The sequence below is a fragment of the Delphinapterus leucas genome, chromosome 1 (genome assembly GCF_059928025.1).
Source record: "Delphinapterus leucas isolate spDelLeu-1000000601 "Yukka" chromosome 1, BTC_Dleu_Yukka2, whole genome shotgun sequence".
Classification (NCBI taxonomy): domain Eukaryota; kingdom Metazoa; phylum Chordata; class Mammalia; order Artiodactyla; family Monodontidae; genus Delphinapterus; species Delphinapterus leucas.
In genome coordinates this window covers 77,657,830-77,673,859 of record NC_143129.1, presented here as the reverse complement: position 1 = coordinate 77,673,859, position 16,030 = coordinate 77,657,830, and positions in this window count along the sequence as shown.

Here is a 16,030-nt window from a genome sequence, read left to right as displayed (position 1 = left end):
TAGATGCAGCAGGTGGGATCTTCATTTCGGCCTGAGGGATCTAGTTCCCTGACAGGGATGGAACCCGGGCCCCCTGCGTTGGGAGTGCAGAGTCTTAACCACTGGACCACGAGGGAAGTCCAAGTGTTACTTCTATAAACTTTGGTTCCCAAATCTGTGATATGAGATAATTATAGTACTCTCAAAATGCTGGATGATCAAATAGGATAATGTATGTAAAACTCTTACATATTGTCTGGCACATTTGTGTGATCAATAAATGCTAACTATCAATATTGCTATTATCCTATCTCTGCATTGTAGCATTCCATCATTCAGTATGCACTTATTGGGCACCTAATTTGTGCCTAGTACTGTTCTAGGTACTAAGGATACAGTGATGAACAGGACAGATAAGGTTTCTACTTTCTGGGGGCTTAACGTTCTTGTGGACTAATACACATCACCTGTATTTGTTTTAGTATCTCCCCCCATTCACCACCTCCTAGGTTAGAGCTCTTTGAGGACAGGTGGTCTGTTTTCTATTGCTTAGTGTCATGCCTGAGCACACAGGACATACTCCAGGAATGAATCATAACAAATTCTCTACACACAACCTTCAGTCTGCTCCTACTTCCTTTGTGTGTGGCTTCCTTCAAATGCCCTGTTGCCTCTCTTTCCTATCCAAATCCAAGCCCTCCTTCAGGGCTCCGCTCTAGTCTCATCCCCGCTGGGAAGCCTTCCTTGGCTTTGCCAGACTGCATTGCTCTTTTACAGCACCACAGATTAGGAATTTTTTTTTTTCTGATTGTTTCTGATCTGGAAACTCTACTTTCATGATTAGATGCTATTTCTCTAGTATATACTTATCCAAAGTTCCTGCAGCGATGCTGAACACACAGAGGTGCTCAAGAAACACCTGCTGATTGGAAGAATTTTCATCATCTCCGTTTACAATCTCCCTAATGGAATCTATTCTGACTAGAGGAGAGATTTTGAGAGTCAACTGCTGGGAATTCCCTGGTGGTCCAGTGGTTAGGACTCCACGCTTCCACTGCCAAAGAGAGAGAGAGAGAGAGTCAATTGCTAAGGGAAATGTTTCCGTTGAAAGACTTCCAAAAGAATACAACTTCTTCCTGCCTTCCTCAAGAGGACCCCAAACCAAGAGATTGAGTAGAACTTTGTTAGATGTGCAGAGAACTGTGTGCCAGGAACAGAGGCATGCAGAGCTAGGGTGCTTACTGTGCCCCCAGGATGGTGTCACTGGTTTTAGGCCCTGTTTCCTGGTGTTTAGGACAGAGCCCAAGCTGCCCACTGACCTCTCTTTTGGGATCTGCAACAAGAGGGCCACCAAGAGAGTGTGTGACCAAGCTGAGAAGGAAGTGGCAAGCTGTTTTCTTGCAAGAAAGGCAAGCACCCAGAAATAGGGCCTTGCTGACAAATCTAGGGGCCTCAGATGGGCCTACGTTAGCTAGAAGTGGTAAAGGAGTGAATGTGAACCATGCCAGTTTTCAGGAAACATCCAGAATCAAAGCTGTTACAGTAACTTTGCAACAATAATTTTTTCTCTTTTACATTCATTTTTTTTTACTGTGGTAAATATACATAACATGAAATTTACTATTTTAACCATTTAAAATGTACATTCATATTGCTGTGCAGCCATCACTACCATCCATCGCCAGCACTTTTCATCTTCCCAAACTGAAACTGCACACCCATTAAACACTAACTCCCCTTCCTCCTGTCCCCAGCCCCTGGCAATTACCATTCTACTTTCTGTCTCTGTGAATTTGACTACTCTATATACCCCATGTAAGTGGAATCATACAAAAAATCATTTTTAATTTATATAAATAATACATGCTTATATTCTCATTGTTAAAAAAATCAAACAATACTGAAATAGTATAAATGTCAGGATGCAAACTTAGATGTCCAAGAAATGTTAACTTCCTTACTTTTCTACAATCAAACCCAATTTCTGCTTCCAGCCCCTTTTCCATCAGGTAGTAAGGACTTAAATCCCTGTTAATGTAGGGACTACCCAGCCATTTTCCTCCAATGGTGCCTCTAGTTTTCTAGAGGGCTCCCGATGTGCCAGAGGCATTGGGGGGGAGGGGATCAGGGACTTCCGGTGCTTGGTCATCAATACTTTTCCTCTCTGGTGTCCACTGAGACATCTGGATCCTGTCTGCTCTTGGGCTGTGAGTTCACACAGAGTGCAGGTGCATCCCCCTCAGCCTTATCCCAGGCCTTCCCAGACACAGTGTTCCTCTCTCTCCCTCTTCCTTTCCCTCCCTCTACTTCCCATGCCTCTCTGGAGCCATAGGGAACTCAGTTGGGCTCTCTCAGGCCCTTCAACTCTTCCTTGCTATTCAGTCACTTCTCAGTTCCACAAACCAGGCTGGGACCTGGGATGAGCAGAAATCCTGAAAAGTGTCCCAGACCTCCTACCTGGGCACAATGTGCATTTTTTGGAGCAGGCACAAGACTCCTCTTGCTCTTGGATTCACCAACCCATTTGGGTTTTTCCTTTGCCACCCCCTCCAAATCCCAACTATGTCAAGTCGGAGCCAGCGGAGCCTCAGAGCTCTTCTGAGGGATTTATCCACAGACAACCAGGATCCCCTCTCTCCTGTTCTCTCCTCTTTCTTTTCTTTCTCCCCAGTTTGGTTGAACTCTATCTAGATGAAATCAGTTGGGTGAGGGGATAGAAGTGATGGAAAACCGGCTCTAATGTCTCTAGTATTCCTTCAACAAAAATTTACTGATCATTCTCCAAAGTGCCAGGCAATGTTCTGGGCCGTAGGGCAAGAGCAGTGGACAAAACAGACAAAATCTCTGCCTGTCTCTCAGAACAGACAGAATGCCATGCCTTTCTTTCTAATGAGGCACTGTCCCATAGAACTTTCGGTGAAACTGGAAATGTTCTATAATAGCTCCACTGTCCAATATGTTAGTCACCAGCCACATGTGGTTATTGAGCACTTGAAATGTGACTGGTCAGACTTGAAGAACTAAAATTTTTAGCTTTATTTCATTTTAACTAATTTCAAGTTAAGTTTGAATAGCCGCACATGGTTAGTGGATTGGATAGCACAGCAATTATATATCCTGACACCTCTCTGGCCTTTGGCTTTGAATTCCAAAAGGCCAGGGTTTTGATACTCAGCAAACCTTTTCTCTGCTTTCTTCTGAAACAACACTTCTCCCCATCACTGGGAGAACTCATGGTCTGAGGTACAGCATATTGGACAGCTCCCAGCGAGTCCCCAGGAAATGGCCAGATCTTGACTGATTCCACTGACTTCCTGAACCCAGGGAAGACACCTTCCCTGTGGTAGATGCTTCTGGGTGTACAAAGCACAGAGTGCTCCCCTTCCTGCCCTCCCCCTCACTCCCAGTCTTCCAACTCATTAAGGGGGAAGGAAGCTGCACCTCCTTTGGAGGGCTAAAGAGAGCCAATAGGAGAGTGTGGTACGAAGGACTCCTGTGTCTGCCTTAGCCCCTTCACCTTTTTGTCCTGCCAACCACACCCTCATCTCTAGGAATGAGGAGCTATTTTAGCATAAGAGCTCATCATCCCTGTGCTCTGAGAGACGGTCTCTATGAGCAAGAGAGTGGCTTGTTGGATGGTTGGTTGGTTTGCAGATGCCACACTCTGAAGAAGACATGGCTTGATTCACTGTGAGGCCCCCAAGAAGCAGTCAGAAATAGCAATCTCCCCACGTTACCACAGAAAGAAGCAATGGAAAGAAGTAGGGCCTGGGACTTCCCTGGTGGAGCAGTGGTTAAGAATTCACCTGCCAATGCAGGGGACACGGGTTCGATCCCTGGTCCGGGAAGATCCCACATGCCGTGGAACAACTAAGCCTGTGCGCCACAACTACTGAGCCCGTGAGCCACAACTACTGAAGCCTGCACGCCTAGAGCCTGTGCTCCGCAGAAAGAGAAGCCACCGCAATGAGAAGCCCACGCACCTCAAGGAAGAATAGCCCCCACTCACCGCAACTAGAGAAAGCCCGTGCGCAGCAACGAAGACCCAATGCAGCCAAAATAAATTCATTAATTAATTTTTAAAAAACTTAGGGCTTTCCTGGTGGCGCAGTGGTTGAGAGTCCACCTGCCGATGCAGGGCACATGGGTTCGTGCCCCAGTCCGGGAAGATCCCACATGCCGCGGAGCGGCTGGGCCCGTGAGCCATGGCCGCTGAGCCTGCGCGTCCGGAGCCTGTGCTCCGCAACGGGAGAGGCCACAACAGTGAGAGGCCCGCGTACCGCAAAAAAAAAAAAAAAATCTAGGATCCTATCAATGATCATACATTGCAGCATTGCCTTTGATGAGTGCCGCCGATTCAACGAAATGAGTTTCTCCCAGAGAGAGTGTGGAGGGAAAAAAAAATGCGTGGAGGATATAGCCTTGGTTACTACCTCCCCAGACTGAGAGGACGGGAGGAGAAAGGGAAGACAAGGCTCAGACAGAGCTCAGTCTCTTGAAACAGACACTGAAGTGTCCCTTCTAAGTCTTTGGATCCCTTGAATATCTCAGACAGACCTGGCTACCCAAAGTTGGTTATGGACTTTTGTCTGCTTCATGCCAAATTTCTCTCCAGCACATGTGGATTCCTAGGTGGATTCTGGAATCTGTATCTGCCATGTCTAGGTGCCCTTTGGGGTTTTGTCCCATTTTTTAGAATTTGGTCACAGTGTCTCTTTTTAAGACCAGTCTTCTTATTCTGATCACTGGTGGGGGCCAGGGGAGGGAGATGAGCAGATCCAGCCTCCTCTTGCTGAAAAGTGAAGGAGAAGGAGTTACTCCTTCCAGAAAAAAATGCCCACAGTAATAGTAGTCACATCTTACATCTACTGAGTACTTACTACATGCCACTTGTAAGAATTTATATCTCATTTAAACCTCATTAGAACCCGGTAAGCTCAATACTATTATTGTCCCCATTTTTCAGATGAAGAAACAGAGACATGAGCAAGTTAAGTAACTCTCCCAGGATCACATAAGTGGGAAGCAGAGATGCTAGAGTTTGAGCTCAGTTTGTCTGACTCAAGATCTCACACACAGAACTGCCTCCCAGTTAGCTACCCCATTTTTATGAGTCCTCCAAGGTATCCTTTCAACATTCACATGCTGTTAAACACACATGATATGTGAACTTATTTGCTTGTTTACACACAATAAACTGTACATATTTAAAGTGTACAATTTGATGTTTTGACATATATTTATACTCATGAAACCATCACCCACAATCAAGATAATAAACATATCCATCACCCCCAAATATGAACAACCAGGATTTCTAGAATAGATAAATTGGAGGGTTATTACTTGACTTCTAAAATGAGTCTTTATTTAACCAAAGTATTTGCATTAGGATCCTTTTAAAATAATGAGCTCTCTTCTAACACATTCAGAATACACCTGCATATCCCTAGCTGACACTGATTTGTAACTTCTCTTTGGTAATTTTTTTAAAAATAAATTTATTTATTTATTTTTGGCTGTGTTGGGTCTTCGTTGCTGCGCATGGGCTTTCTCTAGTTGTGGCGAGCGGGGCCTACTCTTCGTCGTGGTGCCCGGGCTTCTCATTGCGGTGGCTTCTCTTGTTGTGGAGCACGGGCTCTAGGCATGCAGGCTTCAGTAGTTGTGGCACATGGGCTCAGTAGTTGTGGCTCGCGGGCTCTAGAGCACAGGCTCAGTAGTTGCGCACGGGCTTAGTTGCTCTGCGGCATATGGGATCTTCCCAGACCAGGGCTCGAACCCGTGTCCCCTGCATTGGCAGGCGGATTCTTAACCACTGCGCCACCAGGGAAGCCTGAGAAAGAGTCTTGATGTAACTCATGAGGGAGGCTTCAAGGCCTAATCTTCCAGGTTTCAACTCCAGGTTTGTCTCATTTCCTTCTTCGTAACCCTTAGCTCTGTACAGCAAAGCTTTTGAGCTTGTAGCAAACAAAAAGACTGGAGCAAAAACTGCCCAGAGGGAACTTAGAAGTCATTTTTAAGATCGTGATCGTTCCCGGCAACAAAGTTTAAGGCTAGCTCCCTAATTTATATTGCTATCTCACTTTTCCTTCCTCAGCTTGAGCAAAGGAGAAGAGGAACCCTTACCCTCCAGAGCCTCCCCAAGCCCACCCCCTTGCCCACATACACACTAATCATTCAGAAGGAATCTTAGAAATCAGGAAACCTGTCTTAGGGCAGGTTCCCTAGAAGCTGAGCCTGAGATGGAGGTTCTTGTGTGAGGATTTTATTGAGAGAATGCTCTCAGGAGAAGGAAAGGGAGTGAGGGAAGCAGGATAGGGCAGGGGAAGAAAGCTAAGTAGGGTTGTTAACAGTTAAGTCTGCCTCTGCTGATCCCAAGGAACTCTGAAGCCTGAGTTACATCACAAAATTGGTTGCACTTCTGAGGCAAGAGGTTGGCCTTTTGTAAGCCCATATCAGTCAATCACTGCGGGCTGCCCTAGGTTCTCCAGTGAAGCAGCCTCCCTATTGAATGAGGGCAATTCTCCGGTGAAGGGGCTGTTTAGCTGTTAGCAATCAACCCCACCGTAGCCGGGAATGGGTGTGTGGCCCCATAAAGGGAATCTGGGCAGGGCAACTCTATAATTCATTGAGATTCATGTATTTCCTAGTATATATTTAATTTTTGTAAATGTCTCAGATGTGCTTGAAAAGTGTATTCCAGTAAAGTGCATAAAAGTTAACATAAAAATGGGGGAGAAAGGACGGCTCTTCCTTGCAGAAGAACTGCAACAAACACATGTAGAAGAAATGCAGGAGATAGAAAACCACTATTAAAACACCAGAGTTTTAATTGTTGGGGCAAGACCCGACCATGGAGGGTGAAATTAGTGGGTGAAAATCTGAGGAGAAACAGGATACTTGCACAGTCTCAAAGTATCTCCTTCAAGATATTTATTAATTACATAGGTAAAAATAATAACTTTACAGGGGGAAACCCAGCAGACCCCATACCCTTTTAACTAAGTTATCAAGGTTAACGTTACCATTAATAAGACACAGTGATATTGTGTATCCCTGATATGTTGTGCTGAGAAGGCACTCATGTCAAAATGCATAACCTCCCTTTAAGTATAAGAAATATCAGACAAACCCAAATTGAGGGATATTGTACAAAATGATTGACCAGTACTCTTCAAAATTGCCAAGGCTTGAACAGACTTGTGGTTGCCGTGGGTGGGGGGGCATGGTGGTGAGGGAGGGATGGAGTGGGAGTTTGGGGTTAGCAGATGCAAACTATTATATATAGAATGGATAAACAACAAGATCCTACTGTATAGCACAGGGAACTCTATTCAATATCCTGTGATAAACCATAATGGAAAAGAGTATGAAAAAGAATGTATATATGTATGTATAACTGAATCACTCTGCTGTACAGCAGAAACTAACGCAACACTGTAAATCAACCGTACTTCAATCAAATAAATTTTAATTAATTAATTAAAAATAAAAACATTCACCAAGGGGGACTTCCCTGGTGGTGCAGTGGTTAAGAATCCGCTTGCCAATGCAGGAGACACAGGTTCAATCCCTGGTCCGGGAAGATCCCACATGCCGTGGAGCAACTAAGCCCATGCACCACAACTACTGAGCCTGCGTGCCACAACTACTGAGCCCGCGCGCCACAACTACTGAAGCCCAGGCGCCTAGAGCCTGTGCTCCACAACAGGAGAAGCCACCACAATGAGAAGTGGTGGAAGGGTAGCCCTCGCTCTCTGCAACTAGAGAAAGCCTGTGCACAACAAGGAAGACCCAACGCAGCCAAAAAATAAATAAAATTTAAAAATATATATTTACCAAAAAAAAGGCTGTAAAAGACTTTGGAAAGATTGAGGAACTGTCACATATTAAAGGAGACTAAGGAGACATGACAATTAAATGCAATGTGGGATTCTGGATTGGATCCTGGAACAGAAAAAAGGCCATTAATAGACAAAGTGGTAAAATTCAAATAAAGTCTGTAGTACAGCTCATGTTATCGTACCAATGTTAATTCGTTTTGATAATTGTACTGTGGTTATGCAAGATACTAACAATAGGATAAACTGGGTGCAGAACACATGGGAACTGTTTGTTCTATTTTTGCAACTTTTCTGTAAGTGCAAAATTATTTCAAAACAAAACATTAAATAAATAAATGCTCACTCTAAGAAATAATAGTAGCCACTGCTCAGGTCAAGAAATTAACATTATCAGTACCCCTGAATTATCCCACATGTCCTTCTTCCGAATCACAACTTCTTTCTTCCCATATAGGTAACTGCTATGGTGACTGTTATGGTAATTACTTCCTTGCTTTGCATTACAGATTTTCCTTCCAGGCAACCATCCTTAAAAAGTAAAGTTTAATGTTGCCTGTTTTGGAGTTTTATATACATGAAATCATAGACCATATATTCGTTTGTGTTTCCCTGTTTGCTTTGTTGTATTTATTTTTTATTTCATTAATTAAATTTATTGCGGTAAAATATACAACATAAAATTCACCATCTTAACCTTTACGCGGGCCTCTCACTGTTGTGGCCTCTCCCGTTGTGGAGCACAGGCTCCGGACGCACAGGCTCAGCGGCCATGGCTCATGGGCCCAGCCGCTCCGCAGCATGTGGGATCTTCCCGGACCGGGGCACAAACCCGTGTCCCCTGCATCGGCAGGCGGACTCTCAACCACTGCACCACCAGGGAAGCCCATCTTAACTAATTTTAAGTGCACAGTTTAGCAGTATTGAATACATTCACATTGTTGTACAACCATCACTACCCCCATTTCCAGAACTCTTTTCATCTTGTAAAACTGAAACTCTATACTCATTAAACAATAACTCTCCATTTTCCTCTCCCTTCAGCCCCTAGCAACCACCATTATACTTTAGGTCTTTATGAGTTTGACTGCTCTAAGTACCTCATACAATCATACAGTATTTGTCTTTTCTTGTGACTGGTTTATTTCACAGCATATCTTCAAGTTTCATCCATGCTGTAGCATATTACAGAATTTCCTTCCTTTTTAAGGCTGAATAATATTCCATTGTATGTATATACAACATTTTGCATATCCATTCATCCATCAGTGGACATTTGGGTTACTTCCGCGTTTTAGCTATTATGAATAATGCTGCTATGAACATAGGTGTACGAGTATCTCTTTATGACCCTGCTTTCAATTCTTTTGGGTATATACCCAGAAGTAGAACTGCTGGATCATAGTGGTAGTTCTATTTTTAATTTTTTGACAAACCACCACCATACTCTTTTCCATAGCAGCTGTACCAGTTCAAATTCCCACCAACAGTGCACAGGGTTCCAATTTCTCCACATCTTTGCCAACACTTGTTGTTTTCTGTTTTTTTTTTTTTTGTTTTATAGTAGCCATCCTAATGGGTGTGAGGTGGTATCTCACTGTAGTTTTACTTTGCATTTCCCTAATAATTAGTCATCTTATCACGTGTTTATTAGCCATCTGTATTATCCTCTTTTGAGAAATGTCAATTCAAGTCCTTTGCCCATTTTTGAATTGGGTTGTATGTTTCATTGTTGTTGAGTTTTAGGAGTTTTCTATATATTCTATATATATTTCTATATATTCTATATCCCTCATCAGATATATGATTTGTTGTGGTTTTTATTTATTTAATTTTTTAATAATAGTATACAACTTCATGAGTTAGTGGTGAGATTTTTTTTAATATTTATTATTTATTAATTTTTTCTGTACCGGGTTTTAGTTGTGGCACACAGGATCTTTAGTTGCAGCATGTGGACTCTTAGTTGTGGCATGCACAAGGGATCTAGTTCTCCGACCAGGGATCGATCCTGAGCCCCCTGCATTGGGAGCGTGGAGCCTTACCCACTGGACCACCTATTTCATTGATCTTTGCTCTTCTCTTTATTTTTCCATCCTTCTACATTCTTTGGGTTTATTTTGCTATTCTTTTTTTAACTTTCTGAGCTGGTTGATTAACCCATTACTTTTCAAACTTTCTTCTTTTCCAATATATGCATTTAAGGCTACAAAATTTTCTCCACATACTGGTTTAACTGCCTCCCATCAGTTTTTACAGGTAATTCTTTATTATTTAGTTTTTAAATATTTTATAATTTACATTGTTATTTCTTTTTTGACCCATGGTTTACTTATTAGTATATATCGTTATTTCCAAAAATCTTGGGGTCTAGAAAACTGCATTATGATTAGAGGTCATACTTTGTATTATTTCTGTCCTTTAAAATTCATTGAAAATTGCTCTCTTTTTTCCAGCATATATTTAATGTTTGTAGATGTTCCATGTATGCTTGAAAAAATATATATATATATTCTATACTTTATTGGATGCAGCATTATATGTATTGTTTTTCACTGAAACTAAGATGCACCCAATATTTTTTTGCTACGGTTGCCTTTAAAAAGTACCACGAACCAGGTGGCTTAAACAATAGGAATTTATTGTCTCACAGTTCTGGAGGTTAGAAGTATGAGACCAAGGTGTTGGCAGGGTTGGTGCCTTCCGAGGGCTGGAGGAAGAATATGTTCCATGCTTCTTCCCTAGCATCTGGTGGTTTGCTGGTAATTTTTGGTGTTCCTTTGCTTCTACAAACATCACCCTGCCTTCATCTTCAAACGATGTTCTTCCTGTTTGCCTGTCTCTGTCCAAAAGTCCCCTTTTTTAAAACGAACAAGTCTAATTGGGTTAGGGGCCCACCCTACTCCAGTATAACCTCATCTTAATTAATTTCATCTGCAATGACCCTCTTTCCACATAAGGTTACATTCTAAGGTACTGAGGGTTAGGACTTTAACATATGAATTTTTGAGGGACACAATCCAACCTATAACACACTGTTACTTTACTTACTATCAAAAAGTTTTAACATGCTGCCAATTAAACTATGACTCAATACCAGGAAACCAACAGATTAAAAAACAAAACAAAACTTCCTTTCAGAGTTGTTAAAATGTGAAAAAAATCTGTATCTTAGAATGAATTAACATCGATATATTTTCCCTGCCTATTCTATCAATTACAGAGAGAGGTATATTCAAATCTACAATAGAGGGTTTTTCTAATTCTCTTCAAAGTGCTCTCAATTTTTTTCTTTTTATATATTGAGGCCATGTTATTAGATGCATAAATATTTAGGATTATTATATTTTCTGGTGAATTTTACCTTTTATCATTATGAATTAACTCTTTTTCTCTTTTTAAAAAATTTTATTTATTTTTTATTTTTATTTATGGCTGTGTTGGGTCTTTGTTGCTGCGCGCGGGCTTTCTCTAGTTGCGGTGAGTGGGGGATACTGTTCGTTGTGGTGCGCGGGCTTCTCACTGCAGTGGCTTCTCTTGTTGCGGAGCACGGGCTCTAGGTGCGCAGGCTTCAGTAGTTGTGGCACGCAGCCTCAGTAGTTGTGGCATGCAAGCTCTAGAGTGGAGGCTCAGTAGTTGTGGCGCATAGGCTTCCTTGCTCTGCGGTATGTGGGATCTTCCTGGACCAGGGCTCGAACCCGTGTCCCCTGCATTGGCAGACAGATTCTTAACCACTGCGCCACCAGGGAAGCCCAACTCTTTATCTCTTAGTGTTAATTTCTGCCTGAAATTCTAGCTGGTCTATTATTAATATAGCTATCCTAGTTTTCTTCTGGTTTGTGTTTGTACAGTTTATCTTTTTCCAAACTTTTACTTTCAATCTTTCTGTTTTCTTATGTTCTGTAAATGTCTTATTGTCAGCATACTGTTAGGCTGTTGCCCTCACCCCCAGCTCCACCCACTGGGGAATTCAGAATGTTTCACTTAAAAGGGAGTGATTAAAACTAACCCCTTGCCATGCTTCTCTGGGACACCAGCTTCTCTTTGAGGCTGGGCCACAACCCTCCTCCCCCATCACTTTGCAGACAGGGCTATGACCCAGGAGGTGGCGAGGTCTCTGGGACCAAAAAGCACAAAGCAGCTGGCCTGTGACCCACCCACCATGGCCCCTGTGAGTGCCCCTGGGGTGTCTTGACCCCCTGCTCAGGCTCAGGGCAGGCTCAGTGCCTCACCTCCTTCCAGAGGTGGGCCACCAGTGGGCCCAGGGCCTCCTGGATTTGGCTTCTGGGTCCCCAGTAGATGTAGGGTGGGGTGTGGATTGGGCTGTCCTGCAGGCTCACATCAGAGCCTCCATTTGCAAGATCTTCAGAGCCTTGTAGTTAGATTTTTATTTTATTGATCCAGGCTGACAATCTTTGACTTTTTTTTTAAAATAAATTTTATTTATTTATTTTTTGGCTATGTTGCGTCTTCACTGCTGTGTACCCTGCTTATGTACAGTTTCTTTTGCCTTTAGTCTTATAGATTCCACTAATTTCCAAGTTACTTAGGTAATAACTTACCACCCATCCTTCAGTGAAATTATTCCGTGAATTTGTAGAATAGTTAGATTCTCTGGTTACATTCATTTCATCCTGGGATCCCCTGACTTCCCTTTTTTTTTTGGCCTCACCATGCGGCATGTGGAACATCCCCAACCAGAGACTGAACCCAAGCCCCCTGCAGTGGAAGCTCGGAGTCTTAAGCCCTGGACCACCAGGGAAGTCCTATATGTTTTTTTTAGTTTGCGTATATTAATGTTTACTCTTTGTGTAGTAAAGTTCTATGGGTTTTGGCAAATGCATATTGTTGGGTATCCAACATTACAGGATCATACAGAATAGTCTCACCATCCTAGAAAATCTCTTGTACTTCTTGACATGTTTGGGGTTTTTTTTCCCCTTGTCTTGTTTTTGAAAGGCAATTTTTATCTTATTTTCCCCCGTATCAGTTTGGTAGTTATACATTGTTTTTCGGTTTAGTGGTTTAGCAAAACATTCATCCTTACCTTACCAACGCCTAACATTAACTGACACTTTACTTTCTACCAGCACAATGCAAAGACCTTAGTATACTCCAACTCCATTTACCACTGCCTTTCTGACTCCTATGCTGGTGTGTGACACACTTTAATTCCTTGTCTATACATTTTAACACCATGAGACTTTATCATTTTTGTTTTACAGTCAATGTTTATTTAGATTTACATACATATTTACCACTTTCATTGTTCTACCTTTTATTTATTTTTTCCTTTTTATTATGACTGAAGATTAATTACCCTTTGGAATTTCCCTTAATGTGAGACTGCTGGTGGTGGACTGTTTTTGTCTGAAAATATTTTTATTTTACTTTCATTTTTGAAAGATATTTTCACTTGGCAGCTACCTTCTTTAAGCATAGGGAAGATAGCATTCCCTCCTCTGTCTTCCAGTTTTGTTGTTGAGATGTAAGTAGTAGTCTGTTGCTCCTTTGAGGATAAACCATCTTTATTCCTTAGGTGCTTTAAAATATTTTCTTTTTGCTTTTGCCTTTTTGCAGAGTGCACGTTTAATTCACTGGGCTTCCTGAATCTGTGACTTGATGGTTTTCATCAGTTATAGATAATTCTGACACTATTTCTTCAGATTGCTTTTTCCCCTTTCTCTCTTCTCCTTGGACTCCAATTAGGCATAATTTAGCCCAACTTACTCTCTTCTGTATTTTCCATCCTCTTATTTTTCCAAGGTCCATTCTGTTTCTATAATTGACCAATTCTCTCCTTAGCTATGTCTAATCTGCTATTAAACCCATCTATTGAGACCTTAATTTCATTTATTTTATTTTTCTAGCTAAAATTTCTATTTGGTCCTTTTCCAATTGTGCTATGTCTGTTTGTGTTGTTTCAGGTCTCTGCTGAAATTTCCAAGCCTCGCTTTTATCTTCTTGAAATACTAAGCAGTTGTTTTCATTTCTGTATAACTCCAATATACGGACTTGTCTATTTGTTGTCTCTCATTTCCTTTTTTTTGGTCTGTCATTTGCTTGCTTTCGTTTTCATTGCCTTATTTCTTCAAGAGCTCGACTAATTGACTAATTCTTATTGTGGCTGATGTTATATTTGAAAAATTATTAATTATAATACTTTTGAGGTCTAGGTTGTTGTTAAGTTCCTTGAGATTTCTGCTTGCTTCTACCAAGTATCTGGAGATGCTAGCAATCTGGGATCATCTTATTCCAAGTTTGAGACTTGAGAATTTCTGGACCACCCAGAATGTTGGGACACTAGGCTGCAGAATATGAGGACTGGTTTACTTCTGATTCATCCTTAGGGGTTCCTAGTCCAAGTGGATCTTTACCAGCATCGCTATCTTTAGCTGTCCCCAGATTCCAATTTTTTGTTCCTCTAGCTCCTAATCCTTCAAGGCCCTCAAAACCACAGCTTAGCCTCTCAGCAGCCTTTTCCCAACTGGAAAAGCCCCCTGGGCAAAGGCAGCCTTTAGGGCCTTCTTTTCTCTCTGGATTCCCAGCCAATCTTGTTAACCCTTTGATTTTTTGATAGTTTTCATATTTAAAATTTCTGAGAGTGCTGGTCTGAAACATCCAGCCTACCACTATCAGAAGTGGAACCTCCCACTCGCTTTATTCTGATATCACAGAGCTCTAATCCATAACCTCACTACACAAAAGATAAAACCGAATACATATGAAAAGACTTCCTTAAATTCACATATTTAGTGGTAGAGCTAGGTTTAGCCTCAGAGCTCAAGACTAATAACTGTTAAACTCCACTTGCATTAGGTCTGGATACAAGGGTTTCTCTTGTTTTGACCTTTTTCCCTGGGGTAAGGAGAGGGCAGTCTTGCCAAAAGATCAGAGGATGGAAGTAAGGACTTAGCCATATTCCCGGCACCTTTCATACATTCTTCTCCCAGCCCTGACCTATGGGGGAGCAGGGGTGGGATCTGATAACTTATGGTCTGGCGATGGGGAGTAGAAGCAAGCAATCCTTCCCATTCCTAAACTACAGATTACAGATATCCCCACGATCAGTTATCCCTTTATCTTCGATCTTTCTGAACACCTGTGGTAACCGAACCCAACTTCAAATTCCTCTAGATCCCACTTTACAAAAGTCCTCTAAAACCAAGAAGTTGCCTTCAGCCAGCCTCCTCTCCCCCAGAAAACAAACACCAAGACACCCTCACAACAAAGACCACACCATTTATTTACAAAGGCCAGTGTGGGAGTTGGGGGAGGTAGGGAGGGAAAGCCACACAGACATCCTCTCTGGACTGCTTGAGACCCTTTCCCACTTGGAGAAAATTCTGTTCCTCTTGCCTCCATATTCCCAGCAATGGGTCCTCCAAGCAGCTGGGCTAAGTAGCAGATAGAGGAGGTGATACGAGCCTCCTCTGTGCTCCAATAGAGCAATGTCCAATTCCAGATCAAAGGCATCATTGCTGCCCTCTCCTTTCCTTCCTCAAATAGAACTTTCTGGCCTGGAGGGAAACAGTGAAAACTCAAAGGGCAGGAGCTAAGACGCCAAAGGCCAGGGGTTCTAGAGGGAAAGACTCCTCCCCTACTATTTCCCGAAGCAATGAAGGGAGGGGTAATAAGGGTGCTGGTCACAGCCCTGACAGCTTCAGAAGAGGTACCCACACTACCCTTGGCTTACCCAGTATCCAGAAGCCCAGGGGATCTAGCTCTCCAGGCTGTATTTATTCCTGACCTAGACTGGCCCTTTTGCCTACTTCTCTCTGGTGGGAGAAAACTCTAAACCAGAAATCGACAAGGGATCCACCCTCCCACTCAACTCACATGCACATGTGTGCGTGCATGCATGCATGCACCCACCCACCCCCACACACACCCACTGCTAAGACAGACCTCAATCCTCTTCATGTCTTTTGAGGGGAGCTTAAATTACTGGTACCTGGAGACACAGACAGGTCCTGGGTTCATGGAAATGTGTGTGTATATATATAAGCATGTGTGTTTGCGGAAACTGAACCAACATAACCCCTTGTGAGCCGTATTGTTTAGCTTCATTGAGCCCTTTCCTTCCACTCAAATTCCGTTAACATCTCTTAAGTCTCCTTTGCCAGGCCTGAGCCTGGACTCTCCGGCCTAAAAGAACTATTAGTTCTTCCATTCCCTGTCAGTTCCAACTTCCAAGTCCTCTACTCAGG